This window comes from Tamandua tetradactyla, chromosome 14 (genome assembly GCF_023851605.1).
Source record: "Tamandua tetradactyla isolate mTamTet1 chromosome 14, mTamTet1.pri, whole genome shotgun sequence".
Lineage (NCBI taxonomy): Eukaryota > Metazoa > Chordata > Mammalia > Pilosa > Myrmecophagidae > Tamandua > Tamandua tetradactyla.
This window is the reverse complement of record NC_135340.1, coordinates 78576107-78596314: the sequence shown is the minus strand read 5'-3', so window position 1 is coordinate 78596314 and position 20208 is coordinate 78576107. Positions and strand designations below refer to the sequence as shown.

Sequence of the window (20208 nt, the reverse complement as noted above, 5' to 3'; positions counted from 1 at the left end):
ATCCCACAGTCTCACTCCGTGACCAGAGAGGCTGAGGAAGAGGGAAGACCAAACAGGGACCAGTCAGGATGGCTGTCCTGCATCATAAATGAGCCCTCTCTGTGCACTGTTCAAGGACAGCAGGCATTTTCCTCTGCAGGGTGACTGTCCCCAGTCCCCTGTCCCCAGCCGGCCTCTACCCTCCCACACTCATCTTGGGGAACCTCTCCTAGGGAGCTTTAAAAAAACCCCAAGTTTTAAAACCCACCAAGACCCCTCAGAGGCTCTGAGTCTGATATCTTACCCATCCAAGGGGCGAGTTGCTTTATCTCAGAGGGGGAGGGCCCAGGAGTGACAGGTGTTAAGCCCCATGGAGAGCCCTTCAAGGAGAAAATTAAGCTTCTTAAAGTGTCCTTGATGTAATCTCTCAAACCCAAGAATAACCCATGTTCCCCCTGGAAGATTTGCCATCCATGACCCAGGCCACACTCAGGAAGATCTCCACCACTTCCATCCAGGAGGTCCTGTACCCAGGACTATGAATTTATAAGTGCTTGAGAGCAGAGGTGAGGGGAACCATGAACAATGTCCCCCAACCCCCCACAGGAATTCACTTCTCTGTGGGCTCAAACACCATATGGGAATAAGGAGACGTCACTCCCGGGTGGTCAAGTGGACTGGGGATAAGTGATTGGATCCACCATCACAGTTGACCATGACACTGAGGTCAATGATAACCACTTCAGACAAGCCAATTAACAGTCTTCAGCCCAGCAACAAAAGTTACCAAGTAGACTGCTTAAGTGCCCCACTTCAGAGATAAAAACAAGAGGGGACCATCTGTCGCAGTCTAACAGGCACCTTCTATCACTCAACAAGTATTTAACAAAATGTGCTTAGTTCATTCACTACTTAAACCCTTGACTCAACGCATGACGTGAAGCCACTGCACCTATGAGACACTGCTTGTGCACCTCTCAACATTACTCTTTTCCTTAGCTCCAATGAGGGAAAGAGTTTATTTCCGTTCATCCAAGGCTAACCTCTGTAACCAGCAAGTTTTCTTCATCAATTATTCATTAATCTTGGGTTTTGGCTGAGTACAAATATTGCATGACCTCACTGATTTGAAACAACTAAAAGGAGCAAACTCATAGAGTCAGAAACCAGAATAAAGATTACCAAGGGATGGGGTGGAGATAGGGAATGGGAAGTTAATGTTCAAAATATATAGGGTTCCCATTTGGACACGGGACATGACATCAAGGGGGAAAATCTCCTTGGCAGCACGGGAAATGACTCCCAGGGATGAGTCTGGCCCTGGCACTGTGGGATCAACAATGCCATCCTGACCATAAGGGGGAGAAAAGTATAACTTATAACCTATCAGTGGCTGGGAGAGTTCAAATGGAGTCAAGAGGCTACTCTGGAGGTCACTCTTATGCAAACTTCAGTTAGACATTGCTACCTATCATAACTTGCCAAATCCCAACCAAAACCATTCCAGCCAATCCTAAAGAACACCTAGGGCAATATGTAAGATTCTACAAAGGTTCCATGCACTAGGGTAATTTTTTTTTTTTTTACTAGGGTAATTTTCCATATACCTACAACCTCCAGATGAGTCCCTGGACCAGATAAAACCTGAAACCTAGGGCCCAGTCTCTCCAGATCATCAGCTAGTTCCATCTCCCTACTCCTTATTATTTATTGACAGCCCCTTCCAACATGAAAAAGGTAGAAAAGGCTTAGCCTAAATACCCTTAAAGAGTAAGGTAGAAAGATCAAAGTTGTGGTGGAGTTGTACAGAGAAGGTGGGGTTTAACAAACGAGCATGACTGTTGAATCATTATATTGATATTTCTTTTAGTCTCCAGTATCTTAGAGCAGCTAGGAATAAAAACCTAAAATTGTGTAATTGTAACCCATACCAAACTCTGAAATTTGATCTACAACTAATTGTTGTGCTGTGCTTTGAAATTTATTGCTTTTTTGTACATGTTATTTTTTAGAAAAAAGAAAAAGAAGTGATAAAAATATTTATTCCTTCTAGCCTCCAATGTTCTGAAGCAGCTAGAAAGAAAAATCTGAGATGATGGTATGGTAGCTCATGACAAACTCTGGGATCTGTCCTATAACCACTTGCTGAAGGGTGCTTTGAAAACTATTGCTTTTTGTCTTTCTTTGTTTTATATATATGTTATATTGTACAATAAAAAAAAGTTTTAAAAAATGTACAGGGTTCCTATTTGAAATGATGGAAATGTTTTGGTAATGGATGGTAGTGATGGAAAGACAACACTGCGAACTCAATTAACAACCCTGAAATATATACATCTGAATGTGATTAAAAGGGGAAATGTTGGATTTTATATATGGTAACAATAAAAAAAACAAAAAATCCATGGAGCTGCATTGCACAATTAACCCTGATTTTACCCATGAGCTTTTGTTGATGGTGCAATTATAAAAATCTGCTATCATCAATTGGAACAAATGTCCACACCAACGCAAGGTATTGGTAATGGGGTGGTATAGGGGAGCCCTGTATTTTATGCATGTTTGTTCTGTAAACCCACAACTTCTCTAACAACGACAAAACAATTAGATATGAGTTCCCTTTTATTTGTATACCTCATCACCACTACTAATTTTGCTTTGCTAATAACTTGCATGTGAAATCATTAGAAAAGAATCAATGCACTAAAAAGTAAATGGCTTGAAACAGAACAAGTGTTTACACACTAAAGAATTAAAGAATTAGGGGATCAGTGGAGAGAGGAACCTTTCCAGGGTCTTCTTGAACTCTGTATCATCCAAATCGCTCAAGGATGCCCAGACAAGTGACCATCTAGAGGAAAGTCAAGCGCTTATATGTCAAACACTGTTCAACTGATCCCCTCAGCTGACTCTGCAATAAACACTTGCTGAAATTAATGGCCATTTCACTTAATTTCCTCCAAAAACTGCATTGATGATTAGCTCACAATACAATTTAAGTGACATTTATCATTTGGTCGCCATTTTATTCTCACTATCCCTTGCACACAGCTAATTTTTTATTTTAAAAAATCAATAGGGCGGTGCGATGGTGGCTCAGTGACAGAATTTTCGCCTGCCACGCCAGAGACCCAGGGTCGATTCCCAGAGCCTGCCCATGCAAAAAAAATCAATGACATCAAATCTTGAATATATATATATATATATATATATATATATATATATATATATATATAATTCAGGATTTATATATATATAAATTTCGGGATGAGAGGGGAACAGAAGCCAAAGATTCCCTGACAATCGTCTCTTTGCCATGAGAATACAAACTAAATACTTAAAACAATAACCCAGGAAATCCAACCCCAACTTCTACTGTTGCTTAAACAGATAAATCCATTCATGAAACATCACTAAACCCCAAACACCTACAAGACATACAGATCCAAGTATTTATTTTTTCCAGATTGGAAAATTGAGCAATTGATAAAACTGAGCTAATTCATCTTGACTGAAAATCTTTCATCCATAATAGGGTAGAGGACCAGCTGGAAAATAGCACGAGGATCTGCAAAACAGAGGTAGTTGGTTCCTCTAATCCAGTGATCCCTGACCAACAAGATTAGGGTTACCAGGGAACTTATTAAAAATGCAAAATTCTCAGACCTCACTCAAGAAGACGTATTGAATTTGAAACTTCAGAGTGTGGGTCCAACAATCTGAGGTAGTTCAGTGGTAGAATTCTTGCCTGCCATGTAGGAGATCAATTCCCGGACCATGCACTTTCCAAAAAAACAAGCAAACAACAAAATAAACAAACAAAAATTCAAAATGGTGCTGCAATAACAGGATACTCATACGGAAAAAGAATGAAATGTGACACCAGCCATACAGCATTCCAAAAAAAAAACCCTCCAAGTGATTCAGATGTAATCTAGTTTGGGAATGACTGTTCTAACTTAAACAATGGCTTTAAAAAAGTGTACAGTCAACTCTTGGCTGCTCGTGGGTCGAGGCTCTAGGTATCCCACCAGGATTCACAGGGGTCACATGATGTGCATATTTTTAATGTGAATGGAGATTCCACTGCTTTGGAAAGTCTGGTTTTAGTTGTAACTACCAAGAACACATAAATTCTATCAAGATCTCAAAAGTCACATGAAAAGGCAGGGTTGAAAACTGTACAAGGGAAACCATAGCGTTGAGTGTAGAAAGAGACCTGCATTCCAATATTAGCAATGACATTAAACACCACTGCTCTGAGCCTACAGCGGGAAGAAGAAAAACGAGGAGATGCTGCTGCTATCTAAGGGAGACCCTTCAATTGGCCAGCAGCCCTCACCTTCAAGCTCATCTACTGTGGTCTCCATCTCAGAAGGAGACCAGGGAAAGTCAAGAAAAAGGAGACTGCTAAGAGATTTCATGGTCTCTTTATTTTCACTACCATACTGGGGAAGATCAAGAACCAAACAGCTGGGTGCACAGGTAGTTTAGTGGTTAGAATGCCCACCTTTTATGTGGGAGACCCAGGTTTGATTCCCAGACCATGCACCCAAAAAAAAACTAAACAGCTGTTTCTGAAGCCATTCTTTACCAGACTTACTCCACTAAAAGTTCGGAAACCTCAGGATTTTAGAAGACGATTAATCGAAAGATTCTAAAACGTCGAGTTGACTGTAGAAGGCATCAGGGATACTCCTCATCTTTTGTTTTGAAACAAGGATTCCTGTTGAGTTTCCTATTCATCAAACAATTACTTTCTTAAAAATGCTTCCATATGGAAAAGCATGCTTGTGGGAACAAATCAACCAACTGAGGCAAGGAAAGATAGTTAATTATTTTTCCTCCACCCTCCCAATTTTAAACAATACTAACAGTTTGCTGCATGTCCTTCCACATCTAACCCAAGGTGATACACGTAGGCTACTTTTTCTGAAACAGAAATAGAACCATACTATTTGCATTACTCTCCGCGTTTTCATTTACTATAACATGGACAGCCATTGTAAATTAATCCATACTAAAGATGTTCCATATCTTATTCAACCAATTGACGGACATTCATGCTGTTTCTAGTTTATTTATTGTAACAATGCTGCAATAAACACATCCTTACATGCTAGTGTTTTTTATTTTTATAAGGCAGGTCTCCAAATGTGGGACTGCCAGGTCATGAGGCGTGCATGCTCCAAACTTTCATAGAAACTACCTTCCCTAAAGGTTGTAGCAAGTCACACTCCCACCAGCAGTTTGAGAGTTTCCCACATGCCCATGTAACAGAGCACGCTACCAACTTTTCAAATGTGTGTCATTTGAATGAACAGAAAACTAATATATCTGTTTTCAGTTTGCATTTCTTTGACCATCAGGGAGGTTATGAATCTCTTCATATATTTATTGATCATTTGCATCTCCTCTATTTTGAATTGCCTGTTCACATCCTTTGCTCATCTTTCTATTAAGTTGTTCTTCACATACTATTTAATCACATACTCACCCCCTCTGCAATCCACTGGATACATAAACCACAAAAGAATATCACTCTTTAGGAACAAAGTGTGTGGATGAGGGCAGGCACTCTTAACATAAAGCACATGGTAAGCCCTGAAAGCATTTGCTGAATAAGCAAACAGCAGATGTACAGAATTCAGCCTATTAAAACCGCAGCTAGAAGAGTAACAAAGAAATACAGATATTCGTTACTTGTTCTATATATCATAAAAGCATCAGTTTGGCCCCAATTAATTGTTGGTTAAGATTAAAACAAAACCACGGTCTTGGCACTGAGCCTAAAAAATCTACCATGTAATGAAGGGCAAACGAGTCCGGTCCTAATTCACAGCTCTGGGCAACACATAACTAAAGGCTTTCACAACCAAAGCATGGTGTACCCAGACTTGCCCACCAGTTGCTATTCAAATGGCACCTGCCATGTGCAAAAGGTTGCTAGGATGGCAAAGGACAGGAGAAACCTACCCTAGACACTCAGAAGTGTTTTTGTTCTTTGGGGGGGGGGCTTTGCTCTTTACTCCAAGAGTTTTTTATTTTGGGGGGGAGGGGCTTCTTTTTTTCGTTATTGCTGTTGCCTTACAGAACCTCCTGTTTACTAGGGGAGGAGGAAGGCATGGGGCAGAGCAGAAGGGAAGGTGGGGAGGGGGAGCTCAGATTCCTTAACTCTTTAACTTTAGGCAAAACATCTGGTTATACACACTATTTATCCCCATTATTTGTAATAGTTTTGTTTGGCTTATGCTTTAACTAGTCTCCTTATTAAATGCAAAAGTAATAGGATTAAAAAGTTCTAGGGGAAAGTACTATAATTAAAAAAGGCACCAGTAGGATATGTTAAGCTGTAATTCCGGCCCTGCTATTATGTTTTCCTTCTTGTCTTTAAAATTTTTTGTACCCAATAAAAATAACTTTGAATTATTTAACTCTTTTTTAGTATTTCCTGTATTGGCCAGACAGCACTCAAAATCTCCAAGAAAATATTATGACTCAAAAGTTCTGGAGGAATAATGTCACAGATCACAAGATTTAGACACTCTCCCAAGAGTCTGGGCATGTCACACACACACACACACACACACACACACACACACACACACTACACAGCCTGGTAAATGGACAGGCAACTTTTCAAAATGCATAAGTATTTTCTGACCTTTTAAAATTAAAAAATCTTCTTAATGGGAAAAAAATACAGGACCTTTGATCAATCCATGAAATTATGATAATAAGAATCAGGCAAGAGGCAACAAAGCACAATTTGTAACACCTTGTTAAAAAGGCATAGAAAATACATAAATATGAAGTAGTAAACTTGGGAATGAAGATTGGAGGGTTTGTAATAAAGCCTTTCTTTTTAATTTCTATTTTATAATACTTGATATATGCACAAGAATATGTGACATATATACAGTTACATGGCAAAATTCTAAAATGAGTAAATCCATCTCTGATGAAAAGATTTTGTTTTTTGAGCCTAGTTGGTAAAAACTCATATTGTTCACCATTCCTAATTGCTCTTGGGAACTAATGATGTGCTGGGAGTGAGGGGAGAGAGGAAACAGTATAATTGTTAAAATATTAAAGGAACTAGACTAGTAAATTACACCCATAAGCACACACACACACCACTCTTCCTGAAATATAAATCTGCTTGAAAATATTCTAGGCATCAGTGTTTGAAAAGAACTGATCAAGCAGGTGAAGCAGTAGGTGAATTCAAGCCATGCAGAGGTTGGTACAGAACATCCCCAGTAACTCAATCAACAGAGTCAAGAAAGTCTACTTTCCTTCTGGAGGCAGAAGCACATCGATGGCAAAATATGCTAATAAATGCCAGCCACCCCAGGGACCTGGGTTCGATTTCCAGCCCATGCACTTTCCAAAACAGCAAAAAAGAATTTCCAACAAATGGTGCTGCAATAATAGGAGAGTTACATGGAAAAGGAATGAAATATGACCACAACCATAGACCATAAAAACACAAAACAAAAACATGCTAATACCTCCTTAATATATCCTTGATGACCTGAGGAGGTACAAAGGCCTAGAGAAACTGTGCTTCCCCAAGCTTGAAGGCACTAGGTTTTGGAGATTCAAGGGACCAACTGCAAGATGGAAAACTTTACAAACTTCACAAAGAAGGAGGCTCTCTGCAACTGATTTGATTCTCTCCTACGTTAGCCATGGTACCTTTAGAGAAAGGTAATTTGGGCTTTAGGTACTTTTCACTATTACAGGGCTCAATGGAAAAAAAAAAAAAACACTCATGCAGGTATCCCTTCTTTATTTTCATTCAAGGCCACTTGTCACACCCACCACTCCTCCTCAGTTATGCACGGATGACCCCCATTAGCAGTTCTGGAAGGTAACCCCTTGGAAGCTCAGTGGTTGACATTCCCACGGGTGGCACTTTCTGATGTGGGTGAGGAGGATCCTAATTCGTGACATCACAGGGCACAACTTCGAAATGAAAGGCCTCTCCCAGGTTTCTGTGGCCCCTTCCAGCCTCTCCACGAAGGCCCAAAGTGCTGTCATGACCTCAATATTGTGGCATTATTTCAATTAAGAGCCCAAGGAGAAAGACTGGCACATTCCTGCACTCGGCTGATTGTAAGTCAGCAACCACGCCCTTCACATGCCCTTTCACAAAGCAGAGAAACTGTCAAAAGTAAAGAGTCTCCATTGCCCCACTCCTGAAAAGTCATTAACTCCAAAGGCTGGAAAAGGAAGGATAACCTGCAACCTGATGAATGCCACAACAGCATGCCCAGACATTATTAGAAGCCTAAGTAGGGGGTACTTAGAGCAGCTGCGTGCTTGTACTTTACATACATTTTTGGATTCATAACTCCAGGACATCACTCTTACTGTCTTGACTTTAATTGCGACGGCAGTACTTCAGCTCATTCCTTTCTCATGCCCCTGGAAATAGAGCCTCTGGCCGACCTCCCTCACGTTCCACGGGTAGCAAGCAGGCTTCCCCACGGGTCACCTGAAGCCCCAACTTCTGGCAACGCCCCCCTTCCCTAGCCCCCAGGAGCTGGCGTCCCTGCGAGATCCGAGCGCGCAGCCGCGGGCGCTTCTGCCACCGCGGGCGCAGCCGGAGCGGCCACAGAAGCTTGGGACGGGTCGGCGGCCTGGGGCGACCGCAAGACAGACAGATCTAGGAGCCCGGGCGCCTCTTCTCCCGCAGGGATTGCGCCCCGGCGCCCTGAGGAGCACCCGCAAGCCCGCCGTCGGGGAGAATGCTCTTCAACAGGCGTCCGGCTCCGGGACGCTGCCAGACGCAAGGCTCCCGCCGAGCGCCCGGGCGGCCGTCGCCGCGGAGAGGGGCGTGTTCCCTACGCCTCCTAGGCCGGATCCCACCTCTCCGCGGGACAGAGGAAGGGGGCGAGCCGAGCCTGCTGCCCTTGACGGCGGCCCTCAGCCGCAAATCCCGACCCGACCGGCCTCGCGACGCGCTGCAGCCCGCGCGCCCTTGCGGGGACAGCCGTGTGCGCCCAGCGCGCAAACTTTTCCCTGCTTCGGCTGCCCCTGCCTCTCCCTCCCGGGAGCCGTGCTGTCTCCGGAGCCCAAGAACTATTCGTCCCTTCCCCTCCGCAACCAAAACCCACTGAAAATATGGCGCCCTCAAACGTCGTTTCTTGGTCCCCCTGGGATAGCGAAATGCCGGTATCCAGGTCCGCCCGGCTCCCATTGGGCGCGAAATTTCTGCTCGTGGGGCCGGGAAAGGAGAGGACGCCGCTTGTCCAAGTGCGAGGCCAGCGGCGCTTAATCCAAAACCTGCCCTCGCTCGGGGCTGGGCGCTGCCCCCGTCCCCAGCAGTTTGCTGGTGGCGAGATCTCCAAATAAAAGGGAGTTGAAGAATCGGCAGGTTTGAAAGTACGGGACCGGGGACGGGGCTAAGCCCTGGTGGGCTATCTTTGCCTGGAGGCTCGGCTGGAGACTTGTCTGGAAAGTGGCGCTGGAGTCGGGGCGGCCAGTGCTGGAATGAAGCCGCTCCGGCCGCTCCAATTCTCTCGGCGCGAGGACTGGGCTGGGGCCGAGGGGACACTCCATGCAGGCAGGACCGCTTTTGAAAGCCCAATTACCGGAAACCCAGAGGGAGCCCTGCAGAGGACCGGCTATCCACAGCCAGGAATCCGCTCTCGGGCTCCGGCTGCAAGGCTGTTTGCAAACCGCTGTGTCCAGGTGGAGTGCAGTAAAACATACATGTGCGATAGACAGGTGCATTGATTTAATTTTATTTTTAATTTCCTGCAAAAATCCCTCCTAGAACATCAAACCCGGGAGCTCTGAGAGTTTTTTTTTTTTTTTCCCTGCATCGGCATCACTCACGAGATGCAAAAGGAAGGGAAAAAAAACACCCACATTTTCCTTCTGTAGAGGGGAGGGAAAAGACACGAGAAATTCATGCAACGAGCATGCAGCTGGAAGAAGAGGAAAACCCGAGCGATCCCTACGCCTTACCGGGGGATGCATTTACTGTCTCATGGCAGAGCGCCTGCCCCGAAGTGCAGCCGGCGTCCCCCCCTCCCCGCGCGCCCGGGAACCGCTCTGCTCCCGCAGCCTCCTCAGCCGCTGCCGCCGCCGCTGGCTCCCGGCGCTGAATAACAGCCGAGGGCGAGCGCGAGCGCACGGCCCGCGAGCGCCGGAGAGCAGGAAGCGCGTCATCACTCAGGGACGGCGCGGCCTCGCGCGGCTCCGGGGCGGTCGCGGCGCTGCGCGGCGCCGGGGTCAGGCCGGCGGGGAGTCTCGTGGGCTCCTCGTGGGGCTTCCCCCCGGGACCCTGCGCTAGAAGAGTCGGTGAGGGAGGCGACGCACCTGCCGAGCTGTCGCGGGGTTGGGGGTGTGCGCAGAAACTGCGCTCCTCGGAGTTAGGGCTCCGCTGGGTAAAGCGACTGAGGAAGAGGTGGGGGAGCGCGGCGTCTTGTGGGAGGGACCCCTCGGCCCCTAGCCTGGCCCGGAGGCTGCGAGGTGCGGTTCCGAAGGGAGGCTCTCGGCGGGTAGTGGGATTTTACTGCGTCGCGGGGAGCAGGAACCGACGGCCCGGCTGCCCTTCTCGGCGGGTGTTGTACACGCAGGCACCGAAATCCTGGCGGATCGGAGGCTCTTAGGGGTTTACAGAACGGCTGTAGGGGTGGGGGTAAGGGATGCGATCTATTAAAGTAATATGAAAATAGAAATCTTCTTTTTGCCTACCATACTCTTGAATAAAGGCAAATATATAGTTCTTAACGTTTACACCGTCGTTAGGAAATGTGCTAGGCTGATACAGAATCATGTGAAGGTTATAAAGGGAGCTAAGAGAGAAATCACAGAACGCTACGTGCCATGTGATCCCATTTTTAAAAAAAAAAAAAACATGGCTTTTGGAGAGAGTCAGAAAAGACTTAACACCCAAATGTTCTCAGTGGTAGTTGAATTGTGTGTGTGTGATTTTTCTTTTTCTGCTTAGTTCTGCCCTCTAATTTTTCTTTAAGGGATCCATTACTTTTTTAATTTCAAAAAAAAGTGTTTAATAAAAAAAAAAAAAGATAATGGAGGGCTTCACATAAATGGCCACTATAGACCGATCTTCCCAAGAATTAGATAGCTAGTCTCTTCAGTTACTCATACGTTATACTGCAACATTTTAGTATTTCTTAGAATATGAAACTGCTGTGGCTATAAATTGGGAGAGTGAGCTGATTTTATAAATTGAAACTCTTGAAGTTCATTTGGACTTGGTAAATGATGGACATTCTTACAATAGCATGCCCTTATGCAAGTTGATGAATGGGATTCTTTTCTGACATCATAGATCTTTATAACCTTGGGATACAACTTTGTTATTTATTGCAGAAAGTAGGCTTTGTAAATCAAAAAGCACAGCCAAAGAACCAATTATTTGGCAGCTTAAACTTGCATGCCACAGACTTTTCCTAGTTGAACAGGTAAAATGTTTCTGTTCACCACACGTTTTAAAACATTCACCATTCTAACAGAATAATTCGTGGTGGCAGCATACCACCTCAGGGAATGGTTAAAAAGTAAATGTTTATTGATTTCTCGAAGAGATTGGTAACAATGTCTTTAAATTAGTACCAACTAAATTGTCCGGTGGTTTCCTGACAAAGAAAGGTCATATTTTTATAGCCCAAATGCCAGCGTTTATTTAAAGGGAGAGAAAACAATGTTGCAACTAAGTTTTTCACTTCCATTGAGTCCTTGGTTTACAGAACTCAGTAGTTTGCAATCAAGTATCCCAAAATCGGTCCCCATATTTCAAGACTTCCCATCGCTTGGCTTACCCTCAATGAATCCCCATGCTTTCCCACTATCAACCAATGCACATTCACTATTAGAAGGTAAATTCCATGAGAGCAAATATATGCATCTCTGGTGCCTAGAAGTTGGAGTTCAACAAACACTTGTTTCATGAAAATAGCTTATTCAGTGTCTGCTTGCTAGTTCCTGAGATATATTTCAAGTTATCTCTCTAGGATAATAGGAAATTTGATTGTCAGCCTAATCCTGGGATGCTGAAATCCTGTAGAAGTGTAGTTTAGGCTTAATTCATTAACTTGACTCTTCAAAATAGCAGTAACTCCTAGGGCATTCAGAGCAGAAACATTAAGGCCTCTGAATATCTGTGCATTATCAATCCAATTAACACTATTTTGTGACCCTCTGAGATCAATCAAACCCTTTTCCCCAGTGAAGAAGGACATGAATCCTAGAATAATTTGCTTTAATCCTGGCTTCTAGCCAATTAAATTAAAATGCACACTTCAGTTAATCTGACAGGGCTCAGTTTCTCATAACACTCTTGAGTACTCAAAGCTACTTACTGTTTCTTTAGGAAAGTCAACTCCAACCTATTGGCTAGTAGCGTATTTTTCAACAGTTTCCTCAACAGATGTCAAATTGATATTACCAGTAGCCTGTAGTAACTGCTCTGAAATTAAGACTCCTCCCTTGCATCTGAAAAGATAGTTATGTCTCAAATTAGAATCAGCTATTAACAGTCACTATCTTTACTAGTCCTTATGATCACAATTCATTGTAGACCAGTAAAAATCTGATTTCTTTTAACAAGATTACCATCTTGGGCTTTTTCTCCACCCAACAAAATAACCATGGTAACAGTTTATCTTAGAGTATGTAGGACCTAAAGTAAAAGTCATTCCATCTAAGCAATTTTACCAAGCCTTCGTATTGTCCCACTTCATGCCAAGCAGATCATTAGAAATGGAAAGAATATATATAGTGTGTGAATAAAGACTGCAACATTTGGGGAAGTAAGACAAAGGTAGCTTCCCGGTCACTTGTAATAAACACATCTGGAAGGACAACCCATTATTTCTCCACAAACTAGTGCTAAAGAGCCAGATGCTGAGAGAGTGCTCCCCTCCCCCCATTATACTATTTGCTTTAAACTCCTGACTTCCTGCTGCTCATGTACGTATCTGGGGTCCCCCTTGCCAGTTTTTAACACCTGTGCAAAGCCACCTGTGTCCACATTGAAGCACAAAGGAAATCTCACCAGATATTTTGTCTCACTTTTGTTGTTTATATGATCATATTTTGTACCATGTTAAAATATCTTCAGGGCTTCCTTGATACAGTATTTCAATGGTTCATGATTTTCCCCCTTTCAATACTGTTTTTATCCACTCTTAAGAGCAAGGTAGGGGTGGAGACCACATTTTCTAAAATTTGATTTCTGTAGCCTATTACTCAGAGCCAGAGGTGAAAACAAGACACTCAGACTTCTATTCTCATTTGACGTCTTCAGATTTATAGAAATCTCTCCATCTCTTTTCTAATGATAAGATCTAAGAGAGAATATTACCTGGAGGAAATATTACTTGAGTTTCTATGCAGCATATAGCTGATAGGTTATTTTAATTTTATTTGAAAGGCAGATATTTGGCATTTTGCAAAATTAATATACTTTCTTTTATTACCTGTCTCTAAGTATGGGAATCTCACCTCATACCTGACTCTTCAGAATGGAGAAATAGATGCAGATGGAAATGCCTTTTTTAAAGAGGAAATTTTTCATATAGATTCAAGAAGCATTTCCTTTCATTGTACCCAAGAGTGGACATGCTTGCAATTAAATATCATTTTCCTAGGGTAGATGAAACACTCTATGAAAGGTTCTTTAAATGTCTCTGAAGAAACATGCTGCCTAGAAGAAAACCCATCAATATTTTGCTAGATTAGATGTATCTTTGATCCAAATGAAGTGGTTAATATAGATTGAGCAGTATGTAGGGCAGAATGTTTCTCTTGATTGCTTGCCCACTGATTTAAGAAGACATGCTTGGGGTTATCATACTGGGGTTAAAAATCTTTTAAAAATATTATTGTCATTGTGGATCCTCAAAACTTTTATTAAAGATGTATTTTTTTAGTCTCTTCGGTCATTTAGAATCTTTAAGAAATGTTAGAAATAATTATATTTTCAAGAAATGTTTTATAATACTAAGGTATTATAGAAAGACTTTTAAACTAAAAAAAAAAAAACATTTTTTTAAATTTGTGATCCTAGCCAAATTGTGCCTTTGTCACTAATATATCTTGAATAAGATTGCCCTCTTTGGCTCTGGAAATGCATTTATTAGAGGAGCCAAAAAAAAAATCGTTTAAAATATTTTGTTTAGTGACCAAGCCAACTTCAATTTTAAAATAATTTATCTATTATCATATAGGAAAAATCATTCTAAGTTTACTGCTAATTGAATGGATTCATTAAAATATTTTGTTTAGTAATCAAGCCAACTTTAATTTTAAAATAATTTATCTCTTATCATATAGGAAAAATCATTCTAGGTTTACCCCTAATTGAATGGATTCATTCTGAACAAAATAAGATGCTTATATAATGTCTAAGTTATTAATATTTTATTATGTAATTGAAGTGATTATAAATGTGGACAGAAATTACTTAGATGTTTTTTATTTAACTTCAGGGAGTTGAGTGATACTTTGGGTCTACATCAAAATTTAAATATATTCAGCCCTATTGTTACAAACATATTTCTTTAAATCTATTTAAGAAGTATGTATTGAATTGCTGCCAGGATCCATTATAAGTAAGACCCTCTCTAGCCCAATAGTGATGAAATCCATCTGAATGAAATAAAGTCCCTGCCTTTTAAGATTAGAGAGGTCACACCAGGTATTCAAATAGATTTTGTTGATAAGAGGTCTTTTAACATCTCCTTCCACTAAACCTTTTTCCTAACAGGATAGTCCTGCACAGAGGAATTCTGTTGTTCATTTAGTGCTGTTTGCTGTTGCCCAGCAATGAAAGAAGGTGACTTAGAATGGTCCAGAACCTTTAAGGTTAACTACATCGCAAGAGTTCTTATGAACTGGACCATACATTATTTGTCTTGCCATTTTGAACATACCTTTTTTTCCTTCCAGTATCGCTTCCTGGAGCAACATCAATTTAGGACATTTTGATGGTTCTCAGTTTGTTTCAAAAGGTAATTACAGGACAGGCCATGGTGACTCAGCAGGCAGAGTTCTCGTCTGCCGTGCTGGAGACCCAGGTTGGATTCCCGGTGCCTGCCCATGCAAAGAAAAGGGTGGCGGGGGGGAGGTAATTACATTGAAATTTGACAGACCTGGGCATTTTCAAATTACCCTATATTTTTACAAACAGAATTGTCAGTCTTAGTCAGAACCACCTTTGCAAAAACTGTAAAGTTGGCAAGATAAAGAGCCATACAAAAAGTAAGGTGAATGGGGAGAGAAAGAAAAAAGAACTGAATTTAGATGATTTTTAATGCATGGGCTCTTTACATTTATCCTTTAAACATTTGCCCAATGCATTCTGAAATGCAAGAAAACAAAGCAGAAACCTCCAGCACCAGCTAAATTAGCTTTTTTTTTCCTACCAAAAATAAAATAGAAACAATGGGCTAGCATTTCATTTGTCCTACATCAGAGAGATTATCTGCAAAAACATCATTTTGTCTTCTATGAAATTAAAAGGCTTTTAAGTCTTTCAAATGTATTCATATGTTTCAGAACCACAAGGCTACTACTCTCAAAAAATAGGGCTCTTTACAATAATCAGTGGAATGAAGTAGCTAATATCACTTAGTTCTCTAATTCCACTTCATTCTATTCTAATTTTTGTATAATGGATTCTTACTACTATAGTACCTAAGTACAGAGTACCCAACCCAAACTTTCTACACTCTCTAGCTTTAGCCTGACTCCTGACTGATGAATCTCTTAGCTATCTATATAAATTGACACAGCTAAATAAATTTCTGAGTGGACCAGATAAAGAGTCAAAATAAAAGAACTGATCATTCTGAGATTCTGTAACTCAGAGTTAAGAATGAACAAATAATTATGAATACTGAATCATTATACAGATGATTTTCTTACTTTCTCATATATTGTAAAATAGCCCAAAGGAAATACCTGCAATAACTGAATTGTAACCCAGCTGCCTTTGATCTTTGATAATGATGGCATAACTATAACTTTTATCTTGTAACTGACCCCTCTAATACCCCCTTATCCTGTTTTACAACTTAAGAGTCTTATGATTCCAAAGACAGCCCCTAGTGTTTATTAATGAAGGGACTTGAATCAGCCCAAAACAAACCCCAATTCCTAAACTTTTTCTAGACAAAGCATGTAATCAATATGTGTATGTTCAATAATTACACCATCTCTAACTGTTGTCATCTCAAGAGCCATTATACTCATTATCCTAAAGCCTGCCCATCCTTTGACCTTATCAAACTATTGGAGTTATTGTAGTTTGCGGAGACAGATTTTAGGCTGATTGACTATTTGGCCTCCTGCTTCCCACTTAGCAATAAACATTTTCTCTCTTTGAAACTCAGGTGTCATAGACAGCTGTTATGCACATCAGCAGAGAAACTTGCGTTTGATTGGCATCCGTTCCTTCTTTTTATGCCTAGAAAAAGAAGTAAAGCATTACCATGGATGGGAAATAAAGAGCTAGGTCAGGCATTTAGTGAATTGACATTAAACCCTATCATTTAGGAGCAAACAAGTTGTCTGACTTTTCTTTCTGTCCCCTAGGACTCCAACACCGGTAGCAGCAGGTGCTGAAGATATGTTTATTAAATAAAGTTTTCTACTGTCATTTAGATGAATTAACTCTATTTCAGCTGAATGTGGCCCACAAATGTCCAGTATGTAACCAATAGATGACTTTGGCATTGGAGGAATGTAACCAAAAATAGTTCTGTAAAACTAATTTCTCTCCTTTTGTAATGTCCCTATCTCCTCTTCAAAAAATGTGCTTGAATAGTTTCTTTTCCATACCTGTCCCCTAGTCACCTAGTGCCTCTCTTTTGCCACTTTCTTGGGTATGTGACAAAAGTGATATCCAAGGATACTTTCTTGGGTATCCTTTCAGATATTATTCCATATGTATACAAACATAGATGTATATGTTCATTCTCCATAAATGGTAGCATACTGTTCTGCTCCTTGCTTTTTTGTTATTTCTTTGCCCATAGAATTTTCTTTCTCATAGAATTTTTTATTTTAATACATTATTATGAAAAGTTTCAAACATATAACAAAAAGAGAGATAATTGTATAATGAACCCCATGCATCCAATTACTCAACTTCAGTAATCTCATCATAGTGCCACCCTCTTTGTGTATGCTTAATTTGTGTGTGCATATTTTAAAACAAATCTCAGACACTGTATCATTTCACCCCTATTTGAGAAGTACTCTGTACTCTCTAAATCATTTAGAGGACATTTTCTTATATAAGCACAATGCCATTATCACATCTAATAAAACTAATTCCTTGGTATCATCTTGTACCCAGTCCATATTCAAATTTCCCTAGTGTCTCAAAAATGCCAAACATTAGACTTGTCTTTTTGTATGTTTTTCTTAAGTCTCTTTTTATCAAGACATCTAGAGCAGTCCATCTTTATTTTGTTCTGTGACACTGACATGAAGAAAACTACTCAGTTGTCCTTTAGAATGTTCCAATTTCTAGATCTATCTGTTGCTTCTTTGTGCTGTTGTTTAACTCTGTACTCTATCCCCCTGTTTCCACTAAACTGAGAGTTGGTTCTACTGGCTTAATTCAGTTCAAGTATAACTTCTAGGCAAGCATAATTTAAAAACATTGCATCAGAAGAAAGGTTTATTTTGCCCAGAATCTAAATTATCTGTAGCACATATTCTGACCCAACCTGTGTGAATAGATCATTTAAACAGTCCAAACACAGGGAGCACAGAATAATGAGGGCCTTTAATCCTGTATAGCTTAATGGAATGCTTGGATAAATCCCAGAGTATTAATTAAGCAGATAATCCAAAAGTATTGGCAAGGTCCCTTGAGGGATGGGAGAAAAAGTATGGAACTATTAAACTTTACCAGTGGGGAAACCCCTGTGTCAAACATTAGGGGCATCCAAATCAATAGGCCAAGCCCTTGAGCTTGAGGCTTGCTTTTGTGAAGTTTATGTGTGTAGCAGAGTTTAGTCTAATTCCATGCACTAGGGTAACTTTCCAGAAACCTACAATCTCCAGATGGGTCCCTGGACCAGATAAATTCTGAAATACAGAGGGCCCAGCTTTTCCAGAACGTCAACTAGTTCCATCGCCCTATTCCATATTACCGACAACCTCTTCCAACATGAAAAAGTTAGAATGGGCATAGCCCAAATACCCTAGAAAGTGGGAGAAGGATCAAAGGTGATGGTGAAGTGATACAGAGAAGGTAGGCTTTAACAAATGAGGATGAGTGCTGAATCATTATATTGCTATTTCTTTTATTCCCTAGTATCTTAGATCAGCTAACAGTAAAAACCTAAAATTGTGAATTGTAACCCATACCAAACTCTGAAATTTGTTCTACAATTAATTGTGATGTGCTTTGAAATTTATTCCTTTTTTGTATATATGTTATTTTTCACAAAAAGTCGATCGTGATGATTAAAAAAAGTTCTATAATTAAAAAACCTGCAAAAAAAAAAAAAGGACTTTGCATCACATCAGGAAGTATAATGTCAAGTTGTCTCCCTTTAAATGGTGCTGAGATTGATCAGGGAGTTGAGGAGACCTGATCCCTCTTTTGTAAAGCTTTTCATCAAGTGGTTTCATCCATTAATGATTGTACCCAAATCAATGATTCATTAGCAGATGCGAAAAGGGAATATTATAATTCTAGCATTAATTCACACCAGCTCAAAATTCCACTGTTACCTTGGAGTCCGATTCCAAATTTATCTGTCTCATTCACTTAAATAGCTGACTAGTGTAGTATTGGTGTGTCGTTATTTAGTTAGCCAGTCTTTTATCAATGGATTTTGGGGTTGTTTCCATCTCTTGCTAGGATTTATTTGCTTTTTGTCTGTCTGTATTCACCTGGACTAGCCTGTTGTGTCCCTATTGCCTAACAAAGTGCCTGGCACATAGCATAAGCTTATGAATATCTATTGAATGAATGCACAGTATCCCTGTTTTCATCTCTCATTCAACCAAATCTATAAGAGGCTTTATATATCATAGCCCCTTAATCTTCCAAAAACATCATTTTTTACTTTTTACTCCCTGTTAAACAGTTTTAGGTGGTTTCCTATTCGTCTGCAGAATAAGACCTGAACTCTTTACAAATTGAATAACCTGATAAACCTGTAACACTGTTGTCAGTTGTTCCTAAATATGAACCCTTCACTCTAGACACATTGGCCTTCTCCCTGGGAGAGAGCCAGCATGGTGCTGCAGTTAAGCATTCATACTAGGGAGCAAGTCTGCCCAGGTTTAAATCCCAGCTCTGTTACTTACTGTATTGTGTAACCTGGGGCAAGTTATGTGACCTCAGCTGTACAGTGACATAGCAATGGTGTTTTTGTAAGGATTAAATGAGTTACTATATTTGAAGTGTTTAGATGCTTGGCATTCAGTAGTGCTCCATACACATTAGGTATCACACTCTGCGTGTGACCCCCTCCCCCACCTAAGAGTCCCCTTTTTCTCTTCTTACTGAAATTCTCTCCATTCCATAAGGAGCAGCAGGAATCTTATATCTTCCCTAAAGCCTCTCTCTCAAGACCCAGCACATGGGATTTTACCTTTGTCTGACCGTCTAATCCAGCGTAGTCTATATGGCACACTAAGCACTAATCAGCTGTATGATATCTAATCTTATATATGCTGATCATGCGCCTTGAGAAAGGGACTGGACCCTATAGTAATTAGTATCACCAGCCTATGACATTCCGCCTTAGTCATGGTAAATGAGCAACAAAAGAGAGGAGAACACGGGGTGCGAGGGTAGTTCAGTGATAGAATTCTCACCTGCCATGCAGGAGACCCGGGTTCAATTCCCAGTCCATGCACTTCCCACAAACAAAAAACCAACCAAACAAAAAAATCAACAGATGGTGCTGCAATAACGGGATACTCACATGGAAACAGAATGAAATGTGGCCCCGGGCATAAAACATACAAAAGAAAAAAGGCGGGGGGGGGGCGGACAATAAATCCAAGAGAACAATATATTGCTCCTAGGATCACATATTTGCTTTTCTATTTGTGGTGAAGAAGAAGCGATAGGAAAATGCACTCTCACATAAGGAAGAGTAATGAAAAACCTTACAGAAAACCACATATCAGGCCATAGATGGACTTGAGAGATAGTAGATGTCAACCTTCTTGAGTAACAGAAGGGAAAAGTGAAGGGTTTCACGAATT

General features: G+C 41.0%; 1 protein-coding gene and 1 long non-coding RNA gene across 3 annotated transcripts in view; one reads left to right on the top strand and one right to left on the bottom strand.

Annotated features, from left to right (window-relative positions):
* Nucleotides 1-10082, bottom strand: part of TLN2 (talin 2) — a 491250-nt gene extending 481168 nt beyond the window's left edge. For both annotated transcript variants that reach the window (XM_077128095.1, XM_077128103.1), the window contains exon 1: nucleotides 9961-10082. The gene's annotated coding sequence lies outside the window, so the exon portion shown is untranslated. The remainder of the gene's footprint in view (nucleotides 1-9960) is intronic.
* Nucleotides 10083-10219: 137 nt separating this feature from the next.
* LOC143655198 (uncharacterized) lies at nucleotides 10220-16952 on the top strand. The gene is made up of 3 exons (XR_013162103.1): nucleotides 10220-10402; nucleotides 14914-14975; nucleotides 16561-16952. It is a non-coding gene; the product is annotated as an uncharacterized LOC143655198 (long non-coding RNA).
* Nucleotides 16953-20208: the final 3256 nt, after the last annotated feature.